The following is a 13808-nucleotide window of genomic DNA, read 5'->3' on the forward strand; positions in this document are numbered from 1 at the left end:
ATTATGAAAGATCATTCATATTAACTATACCTTTAAAATATTATATTATGTTCATTAAAGTAGCTAATAAGTAGAGATAAATAAACAACTCATAACTTAACTGAAGGTTTCACTATAAGAAAAACTAAAGGTTTCACAAATAAGTCGGTAATGATGTTTTACCGACGGACTTTCGACGATAAACAATCCGTCGTTAAACACATTGTCGGTAATGTATTACCGATGGATTATGAAAGTCCGCCGGTAATTTTCGACGGAAGCATCCGTCGACCAAACCGTCGGCCATTACTGACAGATGCCTCCGTCGGTAATTATTGACGGCCAATTTTGTCCAAAAATCCATTCATTCATCCGCTGTCAGTATCGACGGATTTATCCGTCGGTAATTATCGTCGGATTTTTCCTTCGGGAATTACTGACAGATGGATCCATCGGTAATGGCAGTGGATGAACGAATGGATTTTTCGACAGATTTGGTTGTCGGTAATCTGTCGGTAAGTGTTTAGATTTTATTTGTTAGTTTAATATCCCACAATACCTGCATATAGAAATTTCCAACACATACAATCCATCATTCCAACGTAGACAATCCATCATTCCATTGTATCAAATTTTGTATCATCATCAAACTCCATCACAATATATATCACATGACACACTTTTATAAAACATAAAAAATAATATGTAGCATAGGAATATTTTGCCAAATATTACATAAGCACGATCAATACCAAGTAAGCATAATTGTACACAAGTTTATATTAAGTACATGCTAAAGAAAGTATTTCTTAAGGACATGAAGAGCTAATAATCTTCATAATCAGGAGAAGATTCTTTATTTACATTATTGTCCTCTTCATTATTTGGTTGCTGAGACTGGGGTTGAGGGATTGTAAAGTTCTGTTGAGTAGGGTTTTGATGTGGTGGTTGTGCCTGTTGAAGACGAGCCTGAGCATCAAGAGGGAGATACTGCAGGACTAGTGATTGAAAGGATATGTAACATCCCGTCAGGATATTACGGGTTTAAATAATAAAATAAAATAAGAAAATAAAAACTCATTATTTATAAATCCATTTCCCAAAAATGCGGGAAATTTCAAAACTTTATTTACTTCAATAATAATTTCAAAATCCTTGAATATAATTACTATTACCATTAACAAATAGTCCAGTAATATTAATAATTACAATTGATTTGAAATCATAAACACAATGTAAAAACTCTGAGAAAATTGCCCAAGACTAGCCCCGTTCTGGCTCTATGCCTCACCAGATCCACCTGCAACACCATCTGCTCACGTATATCGCGTATACGATCATCGCCAAACACAAGCAGATAGGGTGAGCTAACAGAATAAACATATAAATATAAACACATTTATATATATCACACAAACACACCAAAGGAATCCTTTCCCCTGATTCCACACCACATGGCCACAACCATGTCAATCATGTTCTACGTCTTCTAATGAGTACCCCAAGGTATCTTGCTGCCATACCTATCGGCCACAACCGATAGAACACGTGCGAGAAACCATTGCTACGGATCATACACCATAACGCCAGGTGGAGTTCCCAAATACGAACATAGTTCGTAACGTCCTAAGACTACCAAACTCGTCAACTAACTAGTGAGGAGGACAATCTATCTGGACCCATCCGTACTGGCCACATCTAGCACACTCACACCGGTAACACTCGCCAACCTGAGCTCAACTCAAGGGTTCCTCGTGTTCATCCGCCATCGCAAGCTCAACTCAAGGGATGCCATTCCGAGCTCAACTCGAGGAATGCCACATGCTTAACCCCTATCCCGAGCTCAACTCAAGGAATACGTTCCGAGCTCAACTCAAGGAACACCGGCAAGCTGACCTTTAAGATATCCTAGAAGCCTTGTAGATCATGCACATCATAGCAAGTATAACACCAATCAGCTGCAGCAAAATCGCCTGGTGGGGGACACGTACCGCCAGGCGCTAAGCGCCTTAGTCTTCACTGCCACTGCAACTATCGCCTGGCGAGACTTCCTTTACCTTCAAGCGCCACGCGCCTTAGTATTCACTAAACTACAAACTCCACCTGGCGCACCCATCTTTACCGCCAGGCGCTACACCAATACTTGCACATTACTGGTTTTAGTTCAGGTTCAAGCACACTTCACACAGGTTGCTCTCATTTGGTCTCATTCTAGAGTACCCCTAATGAAAAGCATTGTCATCTATAATGTTCCAGGCCTTATAGCATCTCACATGTGCATTCATCCCCTAGTCATATAGACCATTCCAAGCATGCTCAAACAAAATATAAGCAACAACACTCTAACAATTTTAAGCACATGATCTTATGCATCGATGCAATTTAATATTGACACCCATGCCTTCACCAAACCAATTCTCCATATGTGACTAACCCAAAGGAACATTCAAATTGATAGAGACTTACCACATAACCTAATCGTGCTTCTTTAGAAGTTACTTGAACTTATCAAGAACTTGTTCATGTATTTTGTAGACTCCAAAATCAGCAATATTAAGCAACATATATCTCTAGTGACTGACCTCCAAATGCAATCTCCACCTTTCAAAGTGAAGAACCACATGTTATGGACCACCTATCAAAATTTCACCTAAATCGGACGGTTAATGAACCGGGAAATGCAGTTTTACGAAAACTGCGCAAACCAGAAAAATGGTGGCGCCTAATGCCCAAAAGTGAGGATGTGGCGCCTGGCGGGACTGAGCTAGCACTGGGCAGTTCCCATTCCGCAAAAAATACGAAAAACAGCGTTTTTCGTGAATCAGAACACCACACATCACTAGTATGGCGCCTGGCGGCCAATTGGGTGCCGCTAGGCGATTCCTGCAATTCCAAGAACCCATAAATCCAACTCGCACCTACGAACCTCAACCACTCTCCACTACTTTTGTTTCATTCAATTTACGACTCAAAAGGCTGTACTCACATGTTTAGGTTCATGATCCATTCCTCACACTTCAAAGTACTACATTTTATTAACAATAAACGCTTAACTTTGTCCAACTTTAAAAATCCCCAATCATCCACCTTAAAATTCACATTCATACAATTTCTCCCCAATGAATATCCAATTACAGCTCAATTACAATGGTTATTGATCCTCAACAATCAATACATATACGAATTCCATTTTCCTTCGATTAAAAACGTCCTAGAACCCCAAGAACAACAAAATCAAACCAAATTGGTTCGCGTCGCCTGGCGGGTGATCATCATCGCCAGACAATTCATCAAAACCCAGAAAACTGGGTGCATCAAACATGCGTCGCCTGGCGGTCGGGAGCTTATCGCCAGGCAGTTTCTCTTTAGGAACCCATATTACACTTAGATGGGATGAGTCGCCTGGCGGGTGATGAACTACCGCCAGGCAGTTTCTGGAAAATTCCAGAAACGTGGATTTCATGCAGATTCAGACAGTTTATATTCACCAAATCATCATATAGTTCATACAATTATACAATGCGTAAAAAAGTACAGTTCAAGCTCCCTTAACTTGGTTTCCTTTGCTTAAAACTTGAGTAGCCCTTGGTTCTCCCTTACTTCCAATAGCCTTCCTTAGTTCTCCTCGATTTAGCTTCAGTGCCTCACTCAATACACTCACCTTACTCTGATTTTCGTATTCCTCTACCCATCCAACAAAACCAGCCACACAACCTCTCTTTTTTTCCCTTAATTGGCCAATAATTGGTGTTTTAATGTGGGATTAATGATGCAAAACGAAAATTAAAATTAAACTAAGGTTAATGCCATTCAATTTGTTGTCTCATGATGGTTTTCCAGCCCTCCCTTGGCTGCTAGAGTTTCCTTGCCCTTTCACCTTCATGCCAAAGAAGATTTTGGCAAAAAAAAAAAAAGTTTAATTTAGGTTCACGAAGGTTTGAACCCTTCACCATGCCAAAGCCAAATTAATGTTCAACCATTTAACCAATTCATGTTTCATGATGATTAATATAATTTTATGATTATATTATCACTCAACATGCTCTAGCATATTATTAAAAACAATAATAATTAAATAACACACAAATGGCATACATAGGACTTGAACCCAAATACAAAGTACTCTCAACCACTTGAGCTAGTACTTTTCCATGTCATAGCAATCCGAATTAAATCCCTTAAAGGCTCCTACTACCCGTATTTATTAAATAATTATTTAATTAATTATTTAAATTTCTTGGGTCTTACAGGATCGAAACTCGGACCTCAATTGCTCATTTTCCTCCAGGCTGCATGAAAGTTGCTGCCTAATATTATTGAGGTCCTCAGTATTAGGAGTGGAAGAAGCTGGTAGTTGGTTGCTTTCATTTGAACCGATATATTTTGAAACAAGTTGACCAACACCATAAAGTCATCCTTTCTTTTTTCCTCCTACTGTCTCAATCCAACACCTAATCCTGATATTCTCATCATGTGTAGGATCAGCAAAGGATTGATCTTGTGTTCCATCAGGACATGAGGAAACCTCAGATCCAACTTGAGAAAGCCTAGTATGAAATTCTTCTTGTAAGTGAAAATTGAACAATTAATATTATGTGGTGGGATACATATATAAGTTTAAGAGTAAATAATATTGAACAGTAAAAGAGACTTACGTTTGTCTTCCTAGACCTCTCATCCACATACTCGTCAGTACCCTTCCGTATATATGTCTGTTGAAAGACTTCATCAAGAAACACATGCCGTCCCAACTCATGTGCCTGCAACAACATATGTTATAATGTTAGATTTGATCTGATTTCAAACTCTAAAAATGTAGTTCAAATGTGACAAATACAAATAGTTAATGTGTATACCATACGAAGGGCATGCTCGTAAGTGGTAATGGATCCACCTATGTGTAGGGCCCCACCCGTTTCAGAAGCCCTATTCTTTTTTGTTGCAATATATTTGCTCCGATAACTTGGAGAATTCCAATGTTCTAGCAGCCTTGTCCACACATCATTAGGAATCCATTCTAGCCTTTCTCTAGCCATTCTAGCGTCTTTAAACAGCTCAGATAGACGATGAGAAGCTCTGCTGTTGAAATTTCTCTTAATTTGAACTTCATGCTCTGGTGCCCATTGAACTCTCCTCTATAACAACACAATTTAAACATATAATACATTATAAGTATATTAAGCATGAAATAGTAAAACAACTTAATTTACCTATATAATAAGTTAGAACACATTACCTTGAAGCGTTGCCAGAAAATATTCTTGTCTTTTTCAGGTATTGCTCCCCATGATGGCCAAGGATTAAGAAACTATTGCTTGATTGTCTTTGTGATAGCCTGTGAAGCAACTCTAGATGGAACAAACCTAGAATTCATGGAAAATTGTTAGAAAATGAAATAATTTACATAATATAAACAATGAGAATAATTGAATTGAAATATTACCCTCGACCAACAGGTTCAATCATTGGGCGTTCCTGCTGAGAAGGTTCTGCATCTAAATCAGGATCAACCATAGGCTGTGGGGCAACCATATCACCTACAACTGGGGATGATGCAAACTGCTGACCAATAATAGAAGATGGGCCACCAATCGAGGTTGGGGATGGTACAATATGAGGTGAAGGGGATGCTTTAATGTTTGCAGAAGGGGTTTGTAACCTTGTGTGTGGAGCTGAGGAAGATGAGGATGGTATATGTAAGGGTGGTACAAAAGGGAGTCTGAGAGCAGCAACAGGGGTATGCAACCCTTTGGGTGGAGGTTAAGAAGATGAGGACGGCATATGAATCGCTAGGATAGAAGTAGGGTTTTGTAACCTTGTGGTTGGAGGTGGGGAAGATAAGGATGGCATATGTAAGCCTGGGGTAGGGGTGATGGGTCTGAGTGGAATCCGAAGAACATAATTATTACGTCTCTTTCTTTGCTTTGCAATACCTTCTTTCCCCTTGTCAGCTGGGGGTGGTCGAGGTGGATCTCCCGATGACATGGCGTATGTAGTGTAGGATCTAAGTGTCAAACAAATTATGATGGTGTATGTTAACAAAAAAATATACCAACAACTTAATAAGTATTCATTAGACATATTAAAAATGTTGAAGTACAACAATAAAAAGTTCTAATGAAATGAAAAAAAACCAGACATATTAAAAAGTTAAAGTACAACAACAAAAAAGATAAAATTAGTCATTAGCATCACTGTCATCCTCATTGTCCTCATCCTCTTGCCCCACTTCTTCTTCAATTTCTTCTTCTTCTTCTTCATCTAGATATTCTTTCTCCTCCTCTTCTCCCTCTTATTCTTCTTCTTCTTGTTCTTCTTCCTCCTCCTCTTGTTCTAACTCTTCATCATGACCTTCTATGTGATGAAATCCAGATACACGTTCTACTTCAATTACTTCATTTACATGTGACATTTCATCAACTTGGTAAGGGACATCGTCTTCCACCTCATTTGATTCAATGCGACCTCTTGGCTTTGTTTTAATTACAACACACCAACCACGATTGTCTTTTCGAGATGGTGGATATTGTACATAATAAACTTGTCTAACATTGTATGCCAAAATAAATGGATCAAATGGTTGGTACCTTGAAGTCATGTGAATGTCCACAATGTTATATTTAGGATCCACTCTTGTACCTTTTCTTGAGGGATCAAACCATTCACAAAAAAAAGTACAACTTTCTTTGGTTTATTAGAAGTATTGTACTCTAGTTCATATATTCTATGAATGATCCCATGAAAATCATCTTCACCTCCTTCAGTAAGGCCCTTAACATAAACACCACTATTTATAGTCTTTTTCCCTTTGCTCCATGCGTTAGTATGGAACTTGTACTCATTCACAAAGTACGTGTGCCATTCTTTGACACATTTCATAGGCTAATTTGACAAATCCCTTAGGTCTTGGTTCCTAACACTTAATGGCTCGTTATAAACCTACAAATATAGAAAGATAAATGTGGAATTATGATACATTAAATTTGGTTTGTTGTATAATTAATGGTACAATACATACTTGATATTTGAACCATTCAGAAAACTCTGAATGAATACGAGCAGAAGCACTGGTCTCAGGTATTTGCAAGCACATAAGGAATGAGATGGCAAAAATAAATTCTATTGGTAAATTTTAAAGGCTTATATATAATTGACCACAAAGTTATTCACAAAGGAGGGTATAACTTACTCAAGATATGGTTTGACTTCAGTGCAATTGATTAAGACATGAACATGAGCATATTTGAACTCGACATCAGTTAACTAATGAATCTATTCTCTCCCTGCATGTCGACCTTGTTGTTGAAAAACAGACAATGTTGACACATCTCTTTGACATTCAACTTCATTCCTCCAATTGCGTGGTGACAACATGAAGTTGTTGAAATAATGAGAACAAAAGTATGTTGTCTCACGGTGTAAATAGGATGCACAAATAGAACCTTCAACTCTGGCTTTATTTTTTATTGATCGTTTTGAATCACCCATGAATCTATACAAATCAAAAAATACATGATGATGAAAAAAATTGGTGACAAAATTAATTATAAATATGAATATGGAGGTCCTTTAGTACCTTTCAAATGGATACATCCATCTGTATTGCACTAGTCCACCCAACAATGCTTCATAGGGGAGATGAACAGGGAGATGTTCCATGGAATAAAAAAATCCAGGAGGGAATATTCTCTTTAATTTGCAGAGAATGATTGGAATATTTTCCTCCATTCTTCTTAGGGATTCCTCTTTTAATGTTGTAGAGCACAAATCTTTGAAAAAATGACTAATTTCAGTAAGAGGATTTAAAACATGAATGGGCAAAGCACTAAATGCAGTAGGAAGTAATGACTCCATGAATACATGGCAATCATGACTTTTCATTCCATGGATTCTTCCCTTTTCAACATCAGCACATCTAGCCAAGTTGGAACTATAACCATCTGACATCTTAAGTTCCTTTATCCATCGACAAACTGATTTAGCTTCATCTGGGGTTAAGGTGTAATTTGCTTTAGACTTTAACATTTTCCCATTTTCTTGAACCTTCAACTCCAAGTCTTTTCGCTTGCAATACAATCCTAAATCCCTTCTTGGCTTCTCATTGTCCTTTGTCTTTCCCGTCACATTCATAACAATTTTGAATATGTTCTCAAAGAAATTTTTTTCTATGTGCATTACATCAAGATTATGCCTTAACAAATTATCTTTCCAATATGGAAGATCCCAAAATGCTTCTTTTTGTCCAATTATGCCACTCTCCATATCCATCATTCCTTGTTACAACATTTTCAGTGACTTTTGAAAAATGTTTCACTCTTCTTCAAACTTGTAATGGTGTCAACTTATGAGGTGGCCCATCTGTTTCAACTTGGCCTTTTCGGAAGGCTTTAATATTTCTCCTAAAGTGATGGTCATTAGGTAAGAACCTACGATGTGAGTCAAACCAACAACGTTTGCAGCCATAATTTAACGTGAATGACTTACTATGCTCCATGCAATGCGGACAAGCTAATCTACCATGTGTGCCCCAACCAGATAACATCCCATAAGCAGGGAAGTCATTAATAGTCCACATCAAACATGCTCTCATCATAAAATTTTGTTTCCTTGAAACATCATAGGTCAAGATACCAACCCACAACTTCTTCAAATCATCAATTAAGGGCTCCAAGTAAACATCAATATTGGCCTTTGGATTGGATGGCCCTGGTATAAGACAACTCAAAAACATATAAGGTTTTGACATGCACATTTCAGGAGGAAGATTGTATGGAGTAACAATCACGGGCCAACAAGAATATGGTGAAGATGAAGCCTGTATGTAAGGGTTAAATCCATCTGAACATAGACCCAGTCGCACATTGCGTGGATCAAACGCAAAGGTAGGATGTTTACGATCAAAGTGCTTCTAGGCTTCACCATTAGATGGGTGACGTAACATTCCTTGACTTTGGTTATCATGATGCCAAGTCATATGTGGTGCGGTTTGCATAGAAACAAACATTCTTTGTAATCTTGGGATTATAGGCAAATATAACATTGACTTAATTGCAATTGGTTTTTTACGCCTTGATCCCTGATGAAGTGGGTGATATCTTGGTTTGTGACAAAATTTACATTCAAGCAATGCTGCATCTTTTTTTCCACTATCATTGTCATAAAAGAGCATACAACCACTCACACAACAATCAATCTTCTTAGCCTCCAATCCGAACTTTGATACTAACCTCTTAGCGTCATAATAACTCTTCGGCAAGCTCATATTTGGTGGTGTGAGTTCTAACAAAAGTTTGGTGAAAGCCTCTAAGCATTGGTTGGGAATATTCCAATTAGACTTATAAGATAAAAGTCTAACACATACTGACAATTTAGAGTCTCTGGCCCCTTCAAATAAAGGTTGATTTGCCTCCGCCAACAAATTATAAAACCTCTATGTTGATTCATTAAGACACTCTTCTAAGTTAGTGTCATTGGGTTGTTAGGTTGATTGAAATTGACATAGCATTATTGACCATCTCTTCCATGTCACACAATTGCTCCATTTTTACAGTACGTACACCATCTCTAGGGACATAATTATCACCTTCATGTAAATCAATAGCTGGCATATCTTCACCGTGTAATGTCCAAATCCAATAATTTGGTATGAACCCTTTTTTATAAAGGTGAACTTTGACAACCTCATCTGTCAAAATCCTTGTACAGTCACACTTAATGCAAGGGCATCTAATCCTACCTTTAAGTTCAAAATATCTAAATTGTCTTGCTACTCAGACAAACTCTTCAACGCCTAAGACAAAAGACTCCTTCAACCCCCTTCTACCACTATAACAACGATCATACATCCAAGCACGACTGAAAGGAGATTCGCCCATGTTCTATAAAACAATAAAGGCCTTAAATTAGATTGTTAAAGGGAGAATTGGAATTAAGTGGAGCAATGTAGGGATATATCCCACTTATTGTGTAAGATATCCAAATAGAAACCAAACATCACTATTCTAATTGGAACGCAAGTCCCATGACTATGCAGACCAAAATTAGTAATTAGAATTACCTAGTTATAGGAATCCCAATAGTAATTACCTAATGATAGAAAAATGGATCCTAGATGGATCCAATATCAGATTCAAAGCATAAATAGAGGGAACTAACACACTAACTTGTATTGTGTGACTTTATTGCACCTTAGCAACTCAAATTTAACAAATTAAAAGTGATTAGAGGTTGCTGAACTTAAAAATTCAGCATGGGTTCAGATTTCCACCTCTACAAGTTACTTTTGATGGAGAGTTGACCCAAAGGTTGACTTTTCAAATCAAAGTTCCAACTCAAGGTTTAAGCATCCTAGCATCTTGGTTTAGTGATTTGAAACATGTTTGAGCCATCAATTATCTCATTCCAAGCATTTTACAAGTTTTGAGTGTGATATGCTCATTTTAGGTTTTCTAGACTACCTAGAATTGGGATTTTTATTCTCCACTAGTTCTTTAGGAAAATTCACTATTTTAGTAACTCATTAGCATCATATTAACCATGTCTAGATGGTAGAATTATGCATTTGCACACTGCTACACGTTTTGACCCTTGATCACCCAAGCATGTGCATGATTGGCTTAGTTTTCTTACTTGAAAGTGGGGTTTGGATAGTGATTTCGTGAACCTATCATTGTTGGAGGGTCCTAACTATTTATTCTACACATTTCAACATATTGGAACGTGTTCAAGGTATTTACAGCACTTGAAACTCATTTTTTGTCTTCATATGCATTTTAAGCACTCTTTTGCTAGCCATTTTACACTTGAACTAGTCATTTTGTAATTCTCTTTATATTTTGTTCATTTGTTTGTTTCTAAAGTTCACTTGCATCATATTATGCATGGCCAAAGGATAAAAAAACCATTTTCATACCCAATTTGAAACCCCACACACTCAATTTGAAGAAAAATCCTCATTTTAAGCCTTTAAAAGTTGAGATGAGAGTGTGATATGTGTTTGCTGTTTTGTATTGTTTCATTACTGTTATTGAATCATTTTAGATTACATTTTGCTTTCCATTTACTAAAAACTAACCCTTAATATGATTTTTATTAGTTTGGGACTGACTAGTTAGCCTAGTTTAGCCTATTTTTCTTGTACCTAGGGAACTAACACACTAACTTGTATTGTGTAACTTTGGTGCACCTTAGCAACCCAAATTGAACAAATTAAAAGTGATTAGAGGTTACTGAACTTAAAAATTCAGCATGGGTTCAAATTTCCACATCTACAAGTCACTTTTGATGGAGAGTTGACCCAAAGGTTGACTTTTCAAATCAAAGTTCTAACTCAAGGTTTAAGCATCCTAGCATCTTGGTTTAGTGATTTGTAACAAGTTTGAGCCATCAATTATCTCATTCTAAGTATTTTACAAGTTTTGAGTGTGATATGCTCATTTTAGGTTTTCTAGACTACCTAGAATTGAGATTTTTATTCTCTACTAGTTCTTTAGGAAAATTCATTGTTTTAGTAACTCATTAGCATCATATTAACCATGTCTAGATGGTAGAATTATGTATTTGCCCACTGCTACACGTTTTGACCCTTGATCACATAAGCATGTGCAAGATTGGCTTACTTTTCTTACTTGAAATTGGGGTTTGGATAGTGATTTCGTGAACCTATCATTGTTGGAGGGTCCTTACTATTTATTCTACACATTTAACATATTGAAACGTGTTCAAGGTATTTACAACACTTGAAACTCATATTTTGTCTTCATATGCATTTTAGGCACTCTTTGTTAGCCATTTTAGGCACTCATATGCATTTTAAGCTACCAAGTGTGTTGTTAGATTGTAGATTTGAGTGTCAGCTACCATTCAGGACTTTGTCATTTGCATTAATCCTATGTGGCAACTATTAAGACTGATTGGTGTGAAGAGATGAAAATCATTGATCAAGATTCATGGTTTTGAGTTTGCCTCCAAACCCATTTCACAACCCATTTGTACTTTTTAAGTTTTAATTTCGTTTTCAGTCATAACTTCTTGTTTTTACCCATTTTCAATCATCTTTAACATGTTCCAATTCATAGTTTTAGAATTAGAAGCTTAAATCATCATAACACCAAAAAGTATTTAATTTAGTTTAAGTTCCCACAACTTGTTCATTCTTTGAGTTTCAATATGATTGTTTACTATTTTTCTTGATTCATGCAGTATTTTGATCATTCAAATATGTTTGTTTAGTGTTTAGCTTCATGTTGGTTTCAAGTTTTAACAGTTTGAAGTCATGGGTACCAAATTTGACCTATAAAGTGTGGTTGTGTTGTCACATTAATAGTAAATATATATGTTGTCAAGTGTGGTTTAATTAGTATGTCTTTGCTGTCTTGGCTATCTCCATATTGGTGGCAGGAACGTCCCAAATGGGCAAGTTCAATTCATTCAAAAGAAAAAAAAAATCCTAAAAGTGAGTGTCCCTCATGTCACCACTCTCTAATTTACTACATGATACATTTACTATCAAGTGAATCCATGCACAAAACAGATTCAAAGCATAAATAGAGATAAAAATCCAAAATTAGATAGCTAAACAAGACACCCACCTTTACTGCAGACCACAATTAAATGGGATAGCAAATTAGATAGCAAAATACCTACATTGGCACAAATCATAACCAATCAACTATCCTATGTTGGTTCACTGCAAATTCCCATGACTAAAACATAGAAAATTCTAGCAAGAGGTGCTATTTTAGGTTGCTTAAGTGAAATATAGCCTAGTGGGTTGCATAGTCAAGTTTGTTTACGTTGATTATTTAACTTGACTAACCTTAACTTAAATTATATGATTCTAATGCAGCTAAAACATGCAAATTTAGCACTGAAGTAGTGATTGGAAGAAACCAATGCATGCAAATAAGCCAAAGACTCATCAAATTATGCAAACTTGACTTTTTCAATCAGAGTTGACTTTTTCAATCAAAGTTGACCAAAGAGTTAAAGATTGACTTTTTGCAATTGAGCTTCAAATGTTATGGCAGTTGTGGGAGAACCTAGGGGACATCTACCTACACTCTTGCTGAACTTAAAACAAGTTACAAATAATAAGGGTTGCATCCAAAATCTAGTTCTAATTTGCATTTACCTAATTGACTAGTCTAGTTGTACTTTATAGTTAAGTCCTAGATTTATAATTTTAATTTGGTTTATTTGATTCTTAATGTAGATAGTGTTATGTGCTGAAGTTCTAGAGTTGTCCCTACACTAAAGGAGGTTGGTGAGTTGAAAGTGGCAGAATAATTGGAGAAGAAACTAGAGCTTTATACAAAACAGGTCGAGGAAGATTGTGTTCACAGTTCATGAGGTTGCAACACTAAGTTGGAAAATCAAGGAATCTAAAGACTTGATTGACAAAATAGAAACAACATCCATGGCTCAGGTGGAAGCAATCAACATAAGAAAGAATGAAGTGAACAAAAAGTGGAGACAAGGTGGAGATTTTTGTTGCTTTTGGTCACAAATTTGTGGTGAAGAACACAATACTCTATTTTAAATGTCATGAATAAGATTAATTGACAAAAGAGCTAGAGTCAAAGATGAATCACAATGCTTGTATGAGACATGAACACATTCACAAAATGCATCAATCAACTTAATAACTTAATGGAACCCAAAACAAAACAAAGCAATCAATTTGGGCTCCAACCTAGCAATCAATTCAGAAATGCAAATGGTTGTATGAGACATGAACACAAAATCAAGCAACTTAACAACTTAATGGAATCCAAAACAAAACGAAGCAATCAATTTGGGCTCAAACCTAGCAATCAATTCAGAAATAA

General features: G+C 36.5%; 2 pseudogenes; both read right to left on the reverse strand.

Annotated features, from left to right (window-relative positions):
- Positions 1–6271: 6271 nt before the first annotated feature.
- On the reverse strand, positions 6272–7638 carry LOC146886688 (uncharacterized; annotated as a pseudogene).
- An 89-nt stretch (positions 7639–7727) lies between these two features.
- On the reverse strand, positions 7728–9854 carry LOC146886689 (uncharacterized; annotated as a pseudogene).
- Positions 9855–13808: the final 3954 nt, after the last annotated feature.

This window comes from Vigna unguiculata, chromosome 4 (genome assembly GCF_037176805.1).
Source record: "Vigna unguiculata cultivar grain cowpea cultivar isolate G323 ecotype 2 chromosome 4, ASM3717680v1, whole genome shotgun sequence".
Taxonomy (NCBI): Eukaryota; Viridiplantae; Streptophyta; class Magnoliopsida; order Fabales; family Fabaceae; genus Vigna; species Vigna unguiculata.